The sequence below is a fragment of the Pistacia vera genome, unplaced genomic scaffold (genome assembly GCF_008641045.1).
Source record: "Pistacia vera cultivar Batoury unplaced genomic scaffold, PisVer_v2 Contig526, whole genome shotgun sequence".
NCBI classification, from domain to species: Eukaryota; Viridiplantae; Streptophyta; class Magnoliopsida; order Sapindales; family Anacardiaceae; genus Pistacia; species Pistacia vera.
In genome coordinates this window covers 423,831-438,890 of record NW_022196364.1, presented here as the reverse complement: position 1 = coordinate 438,890, position 15,060 = coordinate 423,831, and the positions used below count along the sequence as shown (strand labels likewise).

The window sequence follows — 15,060 nt, the reverse complement described above, 5'->3', positions numbered from 1 at the left end:
AAAGAAAAGAACAGTGAGAGTAAGAAACAGAGAAAGAAAAGAGAAGGAATTAAGTAAGGAAAGAACCTAAGAAGGAGAAGAGTTAAGGGATTTACTTACTAAGAATTTTTATGCTCACCTTGTTGTTTTTCCATATTTTTGTAGGAAATAGGTGAGCAACGGTCGGAAGGACGTCGACAAGTGGGTAGGATTGGCATTACTGTCCACTCTCGCTAAGTTTGTGTACTTGTTATTTTGATATATGTAAAGAATTATATTTTGTAAGTAAAGAAAAATTTGGGCCCAACTATTTTCGTATACTAATTATGTATGTTTTTATTGTATATGTTCTAAAGTATACTAGTAGAAAGCAGTTATTACATTTTTGGTATCAGAGCAAAGATTTTGAGATTTGACAGTGTGCCATTCTCACCGCTGCGACGTTCCGTAGCTGACTGTTGTAAGTTAAATTATTTCCTTACTTAAAGTGTTGCATGAGTTAATTGAATGTGGTTGTTTTGTAGATGAGGTGTAGAACCTAAGCAAGTAGTAAGAAAACAATAGATACGGGGGAAACTTCCAACCTACCAAAACCTACTCCCCCTCCCCTTGATGAAGCTAGAATTCGGGGGATTGTACACTTAGGAGAAAGACAGGGGAGAGTCGAACCAGAAAGAATTGAAAACCCTGTTCAAGTACCGCCTACTAGAGAAGAAAGAGAAAGGCCAGTACCCCCGATAGTATAGAATCAGATTGAGTCGATTTATGGGCTTCCAAGTCAACATCAGCCGTCAGAATTTAAAGGTACAACGGACCCTTTAGTGGCAGAAGAATGGCTTAGGTTCGTTGAGTGTACGACGACACTGTTTCCTATGATGGACAGGGAAAAGATCCGGTATGCCAGTTTCTTATTTCGGGGTGATGCCCGAATTTGGTGGGAATTGATGGAAGACACTCATGATGTTTCGGTGATGACCTGGGGTGAGTTCAAAGGATTACTTGAAGCTGAGTATAGAATGAAGGACCGAGTTCATAAGAAGGTCCAAGAATTTATCAGTTTACAGTAGAGGTCTAGTATAGTGAAAGAGTATTCAGTGAGATTTAATTCCCTTGCCAAGTTTGCACTCGGAATAGTCAGTACTCCAAAATTGAGAAGAAATAAGTTTGTCCATGGGTTGAAGCCGGAGATAGCTCGTGATATAATGATGGGTGCCGATCCCCTTTAAACCTATAATGAGGCCTTACGGCAAGCATTGAGGGCGAAAATATTTGAGAACAAAATCACCCCAGCAGGTCCCTCAATAGGAGGATCAAGTGAACCATCTCCCGCCCCACAGAGAAAGATTTAAAAGTGCAAGAAACAGAGAAGTGAAGAATAAGAAGAAGTTTCAGCCGAAGAAGAACAAGAAAGATTGGTAGAATAAACGGCCGAGAATAGCGGAGTTTCCCCCATGTCCTAAATGTGGGAAGACTCATCCAGGGGAATGTCTGAGGGAGTTGGGCCGTAATGTATGTTATCGATGTCGGCAACCAGGGCATTTGATGAAAGATTGTAAAGCTTCCCTTCCATTTGCAGCACAGACCTCCAGAGGCACTAATGCCAGGGTATTTATAGTAGCACAAGGTGAAGCAGAAGCCAATCCATCAGCTGTTACGAGTAAGTTATTATTTCATGCAGTTCCTTTTTATGCTTTAATTGATTCTAGGGCCACTCATTCATTTATATCTTATGGGATGATAGAAAGATTAGGTTTGAAACCTACTAGAGTGAGCCAACCCATTAAGATAAAGTTACCTGATGGGATTAGTGTTGTGACCCATGAGATGCTATCAGGAGAGTCCATGGTAATCCATGGTCGGGAGTTAGCAATTAATTTAATAGTGTTTGATATGCCTGACTTTGATGTGATTTTGGGTATGGATTTTCTAGGGAGGTATGGGGTAGAAATTGACTATCGGAAGAAGAAAACGAGATTTAATCTTAATAGTGGAGATAAGTTTAGTTTCATAGAGGGCCATCAATTGAGTATGTTGATTAGTAGTATGAAGGCTAGAAAGATGTTAAGAAAAGGGTGTTCGGGGTATATAGCTCATGTGGTGCAAAGTAGAGATGTCCCACAACCAAAATTGCAAAGTGTGCCAGTAGTCCGGGAATTTCCAGATGCATTTCCATACGACTTACCGGGTTTGCCTCTGGAAAGAAAAGTTGAGTTTAGTATTGAACTGGCACCAAGGACAGCACCGATTTCTAAAGCCCCTTATCGAATAGCCCCAGCCAAGCTTCAGGAATTGAAAGACTCCTAGAGCTCCTAAATGAAAGTTTTATCCGACCAAGTCATTCTCCATGGGGAGCTCCAATTTTGTTTGTAAAGAAGAAAGATGGGTCATTACGAATGTGTATTGATTACAGAGAATTGAATAAAGTGACAGTGAAGAATAAATACCCGTTACCTCGGATAAATGACCTTTTTGATCAGTTAAAGGGTGCAGCAGTATTTTCCAAGATTGATTTGAGGTCGGGTTATCATCAGGTAAAGGTGGCAGAACAAGATGTAGCTAAGATTGCCTTCCGGACAAGATATGGGCATTATGAATTTATGGTGATGCCTTTTGGGTTAACTAATGCCCAAACAGTTTTTATGGACTTAATGAACAGGGAGTTCCATGATTGTTTGGATCGGTTTATAGTGGTATTTATTGATGACATCCGAGTTTATTTGAAGTCAAGAGAAGAGCATGAGGAACACTTAAGATTTGTGCTGCAGCGATTGAGAGAAAAGAAGTTGTATGCCAAGTTTTCTAAATGTGAGTTTTGGCTTGATCAAGTGATATTTCTAGGCCATACTGTTTCTAGCGAAGGGATTTTAGTGGATCCTAGTAAAGTAAAGGCAATCCTAGAATGGCAAAGGCCGAAGACAGTAAAAGAAGTGAGGAGTTTCTTGGGACTAGCAGGTTACTACCGTCGATTCGTGGCAGGGTTTGCGCAGTTAGCTAAGTCATTGATAGCTCTTACCAAACAGAGAGTTCCTTTTATATGGTCAGCTGCCCGTGAGGAAAGTTTGCAAGAGTTGAAGAAAAGATTAACGATAGCTCCAGTGTTAGTGTTACCATAGGAGGGTGTAGATTATGACATTTATACATATGCCTCTTTTCAGGGACTTGGTGCCGTATTGATGCAGTTAGGTAGGGTTATAGCTTATGCTTCTCGTCAATTGAAAGAGTACGAGACAAGATACCCTACACATGATTTAGAGTTGGCAGTAGTAGTCTTTGCCTTTAAGATTCGGAGGCATTACCTTTTATGGTGCCAAGAGTAATATCTACACCGACCATAGGAGTTTAAAGTATTTCTTTACTCAGAAGGAGTTGAATATGAGACAAAGAAGATGGTTAGAGCTGGTTAAAGATTATGAATGTGAGATTAAGTATCAGCCGGGGAAAGCTAATGTAGTAGCCGATGCTCTGAGCAGGAAAGCTTATTTGTCCCGACTCACAAGACATAAAGAGTTAATAGAAGAGTTATGTAAAGAGTAGATTGAGGTCATACCAAGACGGATTGCCAGGTTAGAGGTTCAGTCTACCTTATTGGAAGAAATTAAAGAAAAGCAGCTAATTGATGAGTGGTGTCAGAAAACAGTTCAACAAGTGCATAAGGGCAAGATATCAGAGTTTCGATTATTGGATGATGTTCTCTGTTTTAGGAGTCGGTTGTGTATTCCTTAGGATGATGATTTGAGAAAGAGAATCCTTATAGAAGCTCATGATACACCATACACTGCTCATCCTGGAGCAACCAAGATGTATCAAGATTTAAAGAAAGGCTATTGGTGGCCAGGGATGAAGAAAGATATTGCAGAGTTTGTAGCTAAATGCCTAACTAGTCAGCAAGTGAAAGCAAAACACCAAAGGCCATCAGGGTTGCTTCAGCCCCTTAGTATTCCTGAATGGAAATGGGAGAGTATCTCGATGGATTTTATTACAAGTCTCCCTAGAGTGCAGAAATGATATAACGTTATATGGGTGATAGTAGACAGATTAACGAAATTAGCCCATTTTCTTCCAATAAAGGAGAATACCTCTTCGGATCAATTGGCCTAGATGTATATTAAAGAGATAGTGAGATTTCATGGTGTACCCAAGACAATAGTATCAGATAGAGATTCTAGATTTGTCTCAGCTTTCTGGATGAGTTTACAGAGGAATTTGGGTACCAAATTGGCTTTTAGTACTGCCTATCATCCTCAAACAGATGGCCAGACAGAGAGAACAAATCAAGTGCTTGAGGACATGTTGAGAGCATGCTGTATGGATTATAAAGTATCCTGGCATGAAATGTTACCCTTGGTGGAGTTTGCTTATAATAACAGCTACCAGTCTACAATTAAGATGGCTCCTTATGAGGCTTTGTATGGTAGACGGTGTAGATCTCCACTGCATTGGGATGAGATGGGTGAGAGAGATGAGTTGAATATAGCTCTTTGGCTAGAAATGACTTAGAAAATGATAAAAGATGTAAAGCTGATCAGAAGCAGAATTAAACAAGCCCAAGACAGGCAGAAAAGTTATGCTGATCTGAAAAGAAAAGAAGTTGAGTTCGAAGTGGGTGACAAAGTTTTTCTAAAAGTTTCCCCTTACAAACGAGTGATGCGTTTTGGTAATAAAGGAAAGTTAGCACCAAGATTCATTGGTCCATTTGAGGTGTTACAACTAGTAGGAAAGGTGGCCTACAGATTAGCACTACCACCCAATATGGACAGAGTTCACAATGTATTTCATGTCTCGATGCTTCGAAAGTATATAAGTGATCCCTCCCATAATCTGAGCATAGAAGACGTAGACTTAGAAGAGAATCTTGTGTATGAGGAGCAACCAGTACAAATTTTGGACAGAAAAATTAAAGAGCTTTGGAACAAGAGTATCCCTTTAGTGAAAGTCCTCTGGAGAAATCATAAAGTTGAAGAAGCTACATGGGAGAAAGAGCAAGATATGCAGAACCGTTACCCGAAGTTGTTCGTTTGAATTTTGAGGACGAAATTCTTTTAAGGGGGGAGAATTTCATAAAATTTCAAAATTAGTTAAAATTGTGTGGAGTGAAAAGAGATAGAATTTCATAAAGAATACAATAAAAATGAGGGCATTATGGTAATTGACTAAGGGACAAGGATGGAATTTCCAAAAAAGTGTAAGGGCAAAATGGGAAAGCATATTTATAAGATAAGATGATAAGGGTTTGTAACCCTTATTTCCTTCATTCCACCGCCACTCTCCTTCTCCATTTTCTCTCAAATTTTCATTCACTTCTCCAAGGAATTTGAGGGCTTTTGAGTAGATTTTCATAGGGTTTTGATTCTAGGCATCAAAAGGTAAGAATTCATGCTCTTTATCTATGATTTATTTGTGTAAAAGTTGAGTTCTTATGAAGTTTATGCTTAGGGTTAAGAGAAGATTTGAATCCAACAAGAGTAGAGAGCTTAGGAGAGACTACTCAAGCATAAAGTAAGTAAATTCCACTCAAAATCCAACTCAAGTTAAAGTTTAAGAAAATCAAGTGAGTAGAGATTTCCTTTAAATATGTATATGTTATGATTATTGAGAAATTGAGATGAGATTGATGATTATTTATGCTTGTTGTTGGATATATTTGAATATGAGGAGTGTATGTGATGGTTTGATGATGGGTTGAAATTGGAAGAATTGGAGAAATCTTTTGGGAGTGTTTTTGCCGTGTAGGTATGGTGATGATATAAGAGAGTTTTTCTCTCAATTTGGGTGGTTTAAGAAACCAATAGAATGATAATTAAATTATGGTTTGTTCATGCACAATTATTGTTTGATGAAATGCCTAAGTGAAGTATGAGTTGGGTAGAAACCTTAATTTTATGCAACATTGCATATGTTCATTTCATAAGTGCATGTAAGTAAGAAATTTTAAGCATAAGCCATCCATATGCATATAATTGTATATGTATAGAAACTTAAGAAAGAATGAAGCATAAAGAATGAAGAATAAAGAATAAAGAATAAAACACTTTAAGAATAAAGAGAAAGAATGAAGAATAAAGAATAAAACACTCTAAGAATAAAGAGAAAGGAAGAATAAGCATTAAAGAATTAAAGAGTGTTGAAGAAGAGAAAAGAATAGGTTGTTGTGATGGAGAACCGTGAGTGCTAAGAAGAAATTCCTACATACACGCCACCTTAATTGAGTGGCATAAGAAGAAGAAGAATTGTATGGCCCATAAGAGTGTATGTGGATGAGGGTTGTACCGAGAAGAATTCCTAGATGCACGCCACCTTAATTGTGTGGCATAAGAAGAAAGAAGAAGTTATACAGTCCGCAAGAGTGCATGTAGATGAGGACTGTACTCACTCACACGCCCAAGGTTCTAAATCCATACATCAACCGAGTCCGATCGGCAAAGAATAAGAAAAGAAAGAATAAGAATAAGAAAGAATGAGAAGGCTTGAACAAGCCAAGAAAAGAAAAGAAAAGAAAAACAAAGAAAAGAAAAGAAATAGAACAAGAAAATAGAAATAAGAAAGAAAAAAGCATTTTATGCATTATTGCTTATGCATTTTATTCATGCATATTGCCATGAATTTCATCATGGTTAGGAAGAATAGAAAGAATAAGAAATAAAGAACAGAGAGAAGTAGAAAGAAAGAAAAGAACAGTGAGAGTAAGAAACAGAGAAAGAAATAGAGAAAGAAAAGAGAATGAATTAAGTAAGGAAAGAACTTAAGAAGGATAAGAGTTAAGGGATTTACTTACTGAACATTTTTATGCTCACCCCATTATTTTTCCATATTTTTGCAGGAAATAGGGGAGTAACAGTCGGAAAGATGTCGACAAGCGGGGAGGATTGGCATCTCTTTCCACTGTCTCTAAGTTTTTGTACTTGTTATTTTGATATATGTAAAGAATTATGTTTTGTAAGTAAAGAAAAATTTGGGCCCAACTATTTTCGTATACTAATTATGTATGTTTTTATTGTATATGTACTAAAATATACTAGTAGAAAGCAGTTATTACATACATCATATCGAGAGTAACCGAAGGTTGACACTATTTCTATGCCTTCGTCTCGTTGAGATAACGTATGATGAAAGGATCGGATTATACGGTAACCATATCGTGGACAGATAGCTAATTTGCTGAATCTGAATCTATCGGGTGGCCATGATGCCTTGCTAGGAGCCAATCTTGGTCTGTGTATTAGTGAGATGATTAATTAGTATTAATCGCGATACTATACACTACTGGTATGTTGAGGAGCCTATGGGTCACACACATAGAAGATAATTTAAGACTTAAGAAGTAAGAAGGGCGTTTTTGTCTTTTTAGGCGAAATGGTATTTTGGTAATTTCACAGTGTAATTAAATTTGCTGAGGTCATAGCCTTTTATTTAATTTATTAGAAAAATTAAATAAGTGAAATTACATTTAAATACGTGTTAGCATATATTTAAATAAATTATCATTATTGTTAAATGTTAATATATATATATATATTAAATATATATTAATTGATTTTAATTGAGATAATGATGAATTAAAATAAATATCTAATTGGGATTTTTTAAAATAATAGGTGTTTGGATTGGAGCCCAAGCCTATTCTATATGGGAGTAAGGCAATTAAATTTTACTATAGAAGAAAAAGGTTATTTGTAAAAGGCAAAAGTTTTTCATTCATTCACTTTGATTGAAAAATAGAAAACACACAGCCCCTTATTTTACTCTCTCACGCCAGATTTGTTTTGATTGAAAAATCAGGCATTCTTCATTTCTTCTTGATTCTTAAGACTGAAGTGGATCTAGCAAATTCTTCTTTAATTCCTTGCGATTGTCTTCGTGTGGACTACATTGGTTCAATCCTATATTTGGGTCAGTAGCAAAATACATTCAGAGATAACTTGGAGGAGCCTCTAAACGTGCGTATAATTTCTTAAACTCTAGATTAATTTTCTGCAGATTCTATTTTGATATAAACTGTAAATTTGTATCTTGATCTTAGTTCTATGAAACGATCCATATTGTTTAAAGTTTTATTTTCCGCTGCCTCAATGGATCGTTTCCTAACAGTGGCAGGATCAACACGTTTTTAAGAAAAAAAATGTATTACATGATATAATGACTGTGTGTATTATTATGCACAACATGGTAATCGAGGATGATCGTAATGTTGATGCATCGATTGAGAATCAGATGAAGCGCCAATTCCTGAAGTTGAAATTATCGTGATGAAAATGTCCGATTTCAAAATTTTCTTACTCGACATAGAAAAATCAAAGATACAGAGGCTCATCATGTTATTCGAAATGTATTAATTGATCATTTGTGGGAAGAATATACTAATTCAGAAAATTAAATTACTATCAATATAGAATTTTACTTTTGTGTTGTTTTTTTTTTGGTCATTTTATATTAGATGTAATGTTTTTCTTATATTAAATGTAATGTTTATTTGATTAAATAAATGTTTATTTTTATTAAATTAATATAGTTTTTAAAGTAATTATTATTTAATAAAAATATAATTCTTAATATTTAATAATATATACAAAAATAATTAATAAAATAAATTAATAGTTAATTATTAATAAAAATAAAAAAAATATTCTAAAAAATATTCTTTTTAATGTAATTGAAGATGTAATAATAAAATTCATCAAAAATCACATCAATTTATTACGAAACTTGCACGAATTTGGTGTCTCCGTTGGGAGATGGTCTAATAAAATTAAAACCCCAAGCCGTTTTTTTCTTGTTTTCTCCCTCAGTAGCTCCGTGTAGGCCACCCGCCACCTGCCTCTTTTATTTCCCCCCTCCCTCTCTTAGTTCTTAGTCTCCATTTCGTTATTTCCAAGGCCCAATTCCCCTTTAAATATCCCTCATTTCACATCCTTGCACATATAAAAAATTCAAAACTAAAACAAAAACAAACTCATAATCACATTCTTGATTATTATTATTCTCAATGACGACTCCGCCAATCAAGCTCAAGCAGTCGCCGAACTCGGCTCCGGCGGCGTCCGCGGCGCAGGACCGCGATTGCTCGTGCGCGAGACGATGCGTTATCAGCGCGAATCTGGCGACGTCGACTGCGCCGATCGGCGAGGCGGCCGTTGTTGTGGATGATGCGAGGTCGTCGTCGTTTGGATTGGTTGAAGGACAGCAGTTTGTTGAGTCGAGCTTGAGGATGATCTGTGCAGAGGAAATCGACGGCGGATATGGAACTACGTGGCGGAAAAAGACGGTGCTGGAAAGTTTAGAGGAATTCTATTCGTGCTGTTTCTTTGCAGAGTCCCAAGCTCCTGCTGAGGTCAGTTTCGTCTCTCTCTCTCTCTCTTTTAATTTAAATATAGTTTTTTTTATCATTTATATTTTAATGTTACTCTGCGTAGTTGCAGTGCTGGAATCAAATTGTTTTAGGAGATAAATGGTAATGAAATTGAACTATAAAAGTATTTTATTTTTGTTTTCTAATTGTACTGAATCACAGTGTATAGTGAGATGAAACTAGTGCTAATGTATGATTATAAACAGAATTTGTTTTTGTCATATTGATGGTAACAGAAAGAAATGATGTTTTTTAACTGTATTTATCGGTCCGGTAATGTTACTGGCGCCTTAAATTGTTACTGGTATGATAATGTTATCAGCTTAGAGTTGGATTGACACATATTGGTACTGTGCTTTTTAGCTCAGCGATTAAGTTTACTAGACTGGTAACAAGTGTGACCTGTTGTCCCATTATGGGATAGTACTAGTAAGGAAGAATCCAAGCTCAGTAATGTTGGTTGGTTTATCGGGCCAGCAACATAGCAGTTCCTCTTTGAACAGATAATGCAAATATTGATACTTGATTTTGTGTCATTGCCTTTAGCTTATGCCTAAGGAGTATCGATATCCGATTTTGATCATTATATAGATCATTGTTCTTTTAGCTGAGAGATAGAATAACTTACGTTAATGTTGGATAGTGTCTTTGAATGAAAATTAAGCGGATGGTTATAAGTCCTTGCTTATGAATTAAGTTGTGTTGTGCAGGAATTGATGTCATTCATAGATCCTATGTGGTACCGAGTGGTTTCCCTGATAGTGTTACCCCTTCTTATTGCCATACATGAAATGGAGGCTTTAAAGGTATTATTTATTTATTTTTTTTATGAACAATAGTATAAGTGGGGAGTTGAAGGGTTGGAGAAGTTTTCTCAAATTTTTAGAATGTGTTATGTCTCATATGATGATGATGATAATCTTGCTTGTAGATATTGATTATCTCAGTACTATCAAAATTGATAAATAAACTATTATCATATTTGATTGTAGCACTTCTTTGGTGAGCAATTGGTGTTTTCACTACTCAGACCCTTTTGAGTTCTGTTGGTGTCTCCAAATAGAGCTACTCCTGGGGCGTTGCTATTAATTGGATTATCAAGGTACTTGTCTTTAGCATTTCAGTAACCAATTTGACATATTCTTATGTAAGAATTGACAAGCTTTTGATTGAGGAAGACAATGCTTGTTAGACTTGTGCTACTGCGTCAGAAAAATATACATAAGATGCCAGTGCCACTACTACTATGCAACTCTATCTTTCTACATATTACATATTTCCTTCAGTTCTAGGTGTCCTTTTCTTTTATTGATATGTAACTCAGAAATCTTAAATTGATTGAAGAAGGATTTACAAAGCAGTGAACAAACTGTCGTTTGTATATATAAATATATAGATTAGGACAACCTTATAAAAACAAAAATGTTCAATTAAGAGATCAGGACATCATCTGAGAGTCCTGAAATCAGCAAAGTCACTATGAGGAAATGACTTCAAGGATTGATTGCTGCCTCCCAATTGTGAAGCCCAAAAAAAAAAAAAAAAAGGCACATTCAAAGTTTAAATGATAATAAAGCCCCAAAGAACTTGAAACTTAGCTTTGTCCCATGAAAATTCAACTCTCTCCTTTTTGTCTGAAAAATTATTCTATTCTTTTCTGTCAAAATGACCTGATAGATAGCTATATAGAACAGCCCCATAAAACTCTTTACTCTTTTTTATTACCCACCAAAGTTTTTTTTTTCCTTTTCAGAGAGGATACAAAACAACAAAAAAGAGTAGCCCACATAGATTAGAGGGAGAAACACGATTATTCCCCAATTGTGTAGCGACAAAGCATTGCAAGAATAGGTAGTCTAACCTTTTCACACTAGTGCACCTGTTAGGAGAGAGGCAATCTTGTACTTTAATCTGAAGCATGTCATCAGGACACACATAGAAGATCTGCAATATTTTTAACTTAAGATTTCACCCTCAATGGGAAGGGGAAGCGCTGTTTAGCAATAGAAGCATTTACCTTGAGAAAGTTTGTAAAGTGAGGAAAAAGATCACAGAAAGCATCATCTTGTTCTGTTCTATTGTAAAATAACTTACACATTTACATGCGATGGACATTCCTGGGGCCCTAACCCTAGTCGGGCCTTTTCCCACTCTGTGGTGTTCTCCAATACTGTTCTTACTGTCTCCTAATTTAATTTCTTACAAGCTTTTCATCTTCTGAGATTGCATATGGTTTCATTAAAAGGTGAACGTGGAAAAATAATTTTAGAATTAAGTTATGTCAATTTGCAGGAGGGTGCTGGGCGAATTGGAAAAATGATTTTTGCCCGACAAGGAAAGAAATTTGATTATTTTAAAACAGGTAAATTGCTTCTAGTCATGGTAAATTCTGCTTTTTATTCTTGCCCATAAATTTTCTAACTTTATATGTATTCTAGCTTCGATTTGCTGGTGATCTTCTTATGGAGTTGGGTGCTGGGGTAGAATTGGCAACTGCAGCTGTGCCTCATCTATTTCTTCCTTTGGCTTGTGCTGCTAATGTTGCTAAGGTATGATGGTTTTCTTACACCATAAGTTGGTCGTTGAGTCAGTTTTACTGCTTCTTACTCATTCTTTACTTACAGAATGTGGCAGCTGTAACATCAACATCAACTCGTACACCAATTTACAAAGCATTTGCTAAAGGGGAAAATATTGGGGATGTCACTGCTAAAGGAGAATGTGTTGGAAATATTGCAGATCTAGTATGCATGTCAAACTAAAAATTTGTTTTCTCTAGAATAGAAGCTGTATTAGTATGTTAGTATATGAATGATTCCTGTTAATTGAATGATTTTTGCTCTTTAGGCTCTTCTGAAATTAAAATTACAAATAAAGCTTTTTGAACAAAGAATTAGTTACTTCAGAGTTAGAACCTAAACATTTTTAGACTTTTATAATATTTTTTCAGGTGGTTGAAATAATCTGAGATCATGTGAGTTAGGGATATTGATATTAACGCCAACTTTATTTATTTTTATTATATGTGGAAAAACTGTACTTCATTCTCAAACATTATCAAATTTGTAGGGCTGTGGTGCATCAAGGTGAAAATAAGAGCAAATTGTAGTCTGTAAAGAAAAGAAAGGTTTTGGGTGAATAAATACTTCTCTGTATCAGTCCATTGTCAATATTTAACTTGAAGATTTTTGAAGTAATTCATGATTATCTGGAATGACATAAAACCATGGATATGAAATAATTGTATTTGAATAGCCTTTTTAATTGAAAGCTGACATTTTAATTATTTAATTATTATTTTTTTGGTGGGGTGGGGGGAGGTGAAGGGTGTCATGCTTCACCTAAAGGACCAAACTGAACCAAAATTTTAGTTTATATTGTTTGTATTACTTGAGAACACAACACGAGCTGTTCTGGTCTTTACTTCATGCTCAACCCAATCCAACCTGAGATATAGATAAAGGAGGTTGCAACTGGTAACAAGACAGCCCGTACAAACTTATGTTAGATTAGTAAACATGTATCTTTGTCTTTTTGGATTTCTTGTGTAGTTATGTTGCATGTAATGGTAGAGATGGAGTGGACTAAACCCAATACGAGCTTATGTCTTTAGGTCTACATTGTCATATAATACTGCATGCTGTGATGGTATTATTCACGCATGAAGAAATATTAGCCCTTCCAATTACCTGGCTGGATCTCACCTGGGCTTTATTCTTAATACATTTGTTCCATAATGTATGACTTTTTGCTTACATTTTTTGCTTGAGATTAATGTTCTGTACTGTTTGTTTTTGAAGCTGGGTACTGGTCTGAGCATAATGATCTCAAAAAGAAATCCCTCTCTAATAGCTACATTTGCTCTACTTTCTAGTGGATATGTTTTAAGCTCCTACAAAGAGGTTCGCTTATGGACTGATAGTAACATTCTTTTTGTTTTCACTTCTGTTGTGGAAGTTGTTGAATGTGCTAATAGCTTTGCTGAATTTTCTGTCAGGTTAAATCTGTAGTGTTGCACACATTAAACCGGGCCAGATTCTCTGTGGCTGTAGACTCTTTCCTCAAGACAGGTTAGGACAAGTATTATACATAATAGACCATTGTCGTTAATATTCATTTACATTCCAACTTCAATGGTTATTTTGTGACATGAAGTTCTTTATACAAGTTCGAGTCCACCTTTCATTAGATAGAGACTTAATGGTGCTCTATATCCAATTGCAGGGCAAGTTCCCTCATTACGAGAGGGGAATTTGCAGGAAGATATATTCAGTTTTCCCTGGTTAAAGGATAGACCTGTTGTTCTTGGTAAGTGCATGAGATTGTGGACTAATAAATGTTTATTCATTCAACAGTCCACTGCTATGGTTTTCTTGTATCTGTGTTCAATCTAAAGTGTGTTTCTGCTGTTTGGCAGGATCAAGATTTAAAGATGCATTCCAGGACCCATGTGCATATCTTTCCATAGAGCCTCTATTTGAGGTATGACCCTTTCTGGGAGGAAAATAAAATTCAAGCATGGGAATCTTTTCTCTCGATTAATATAATTTTACTTCAGATTGTCTTGTATGTAGTGAATATTTCCTTTTAATTGACCACAGAAAGAGAGATATGTAGTGACATATAATCCTTCAAAAGGTAAAGTATATGCATTGCTCAAGGATCAGGCGAAGTCAGATGACATTCTAAAAGCGGCATTTCATGTAAGACTTTTGTGTTTTATATTTGTTACACCAGGCTAAAATGTTTGTTCTTACGTGTGGGGTATAATTTTTAATTTACCTTGTATTTCAGGCTCATGTGCTTTTGCATTTCATACAATCTGCAAACAATTCTCGATCTTCATCCTGGAAGGAGCAGGAACATGATCATTCAAAATTAATGCCCACAACTGCCAATCTTGAGGCTCGTATTGCAGAATCATGTAAGACGGTCTCAAGTGCATATGGGCTTTTCAAGAGTAAAGTTGCAGAACAGGTGAGCGTCCGAAATACCGAAATTCTTGGAGAAAGAATATGAGCTAGTGTTCATAGTGTATCATTAAACTTTGGCTATGGTGGAATTTTGTGTTACTTTGCAATTGGAAAAGTATTTTTAAATACCCAGATATTACAGAAAAAATAATTTTTGGTGCTCAAGCCAAAATATCCCTTTCAAAATTCTATACAAGCATTCTCAACATGCACTGAGCTGAATTCGAAGTGAATTTGAATGCCATATGGCAAATGCTTCTTGAATATTAGTGTCATTAAAAACACACCTAGATTATATTTCAATGGTATTTGATGGACTAGCAATGTAATTTTCTCTCTTTATTTTCCTGTAGGGTTGGAGAATGTCTGATTCGCTTCTGAATCCCGGCCGAGCACGACTTGTATTCCCTGGTTTACTCCCTGGTTAAACGACAGAACACACTCCATCTCTTTCACCATCCAAAGCTGGATGCTAAACTTGCCAAGCAAAAGATAAACATCCACAACCAATGCTGAAAACATACAGGCGAACAAGAGTTTGCCATTGATACCATGAATCTCATCAAGCCTACAATTCTCGTGCTTCGCCAAATCTGAAACATTCAAGAAAGATAACGACACTACCCGAGTGGAAAAATTAACCATTTGCATAAAGTTGCAGGGTGTAATATACATAGGAAGTACTTGCTTTTTCATATCTGGGTTTCCAAATATCTTTTCTTCTTCTTTTTTCCTCTCAAGTTTATTTTACTATATTTGAAACCC

At 35.9% G+C, this 15,060-nt stretch overlaps 1 pseudogene; it reads left to right on the top strand.

Moving 5' to 3' along the window:
• The first annotated feature begins 8,709 nt into the window (after positions 1 to 8,709).
• On the top strand, positions 8,710 to 14,723 carry LOC116107027 (annotated as a pseudogene).
• Positions 14,724 to 15,060: the final 337 nt, after the last annotated feature.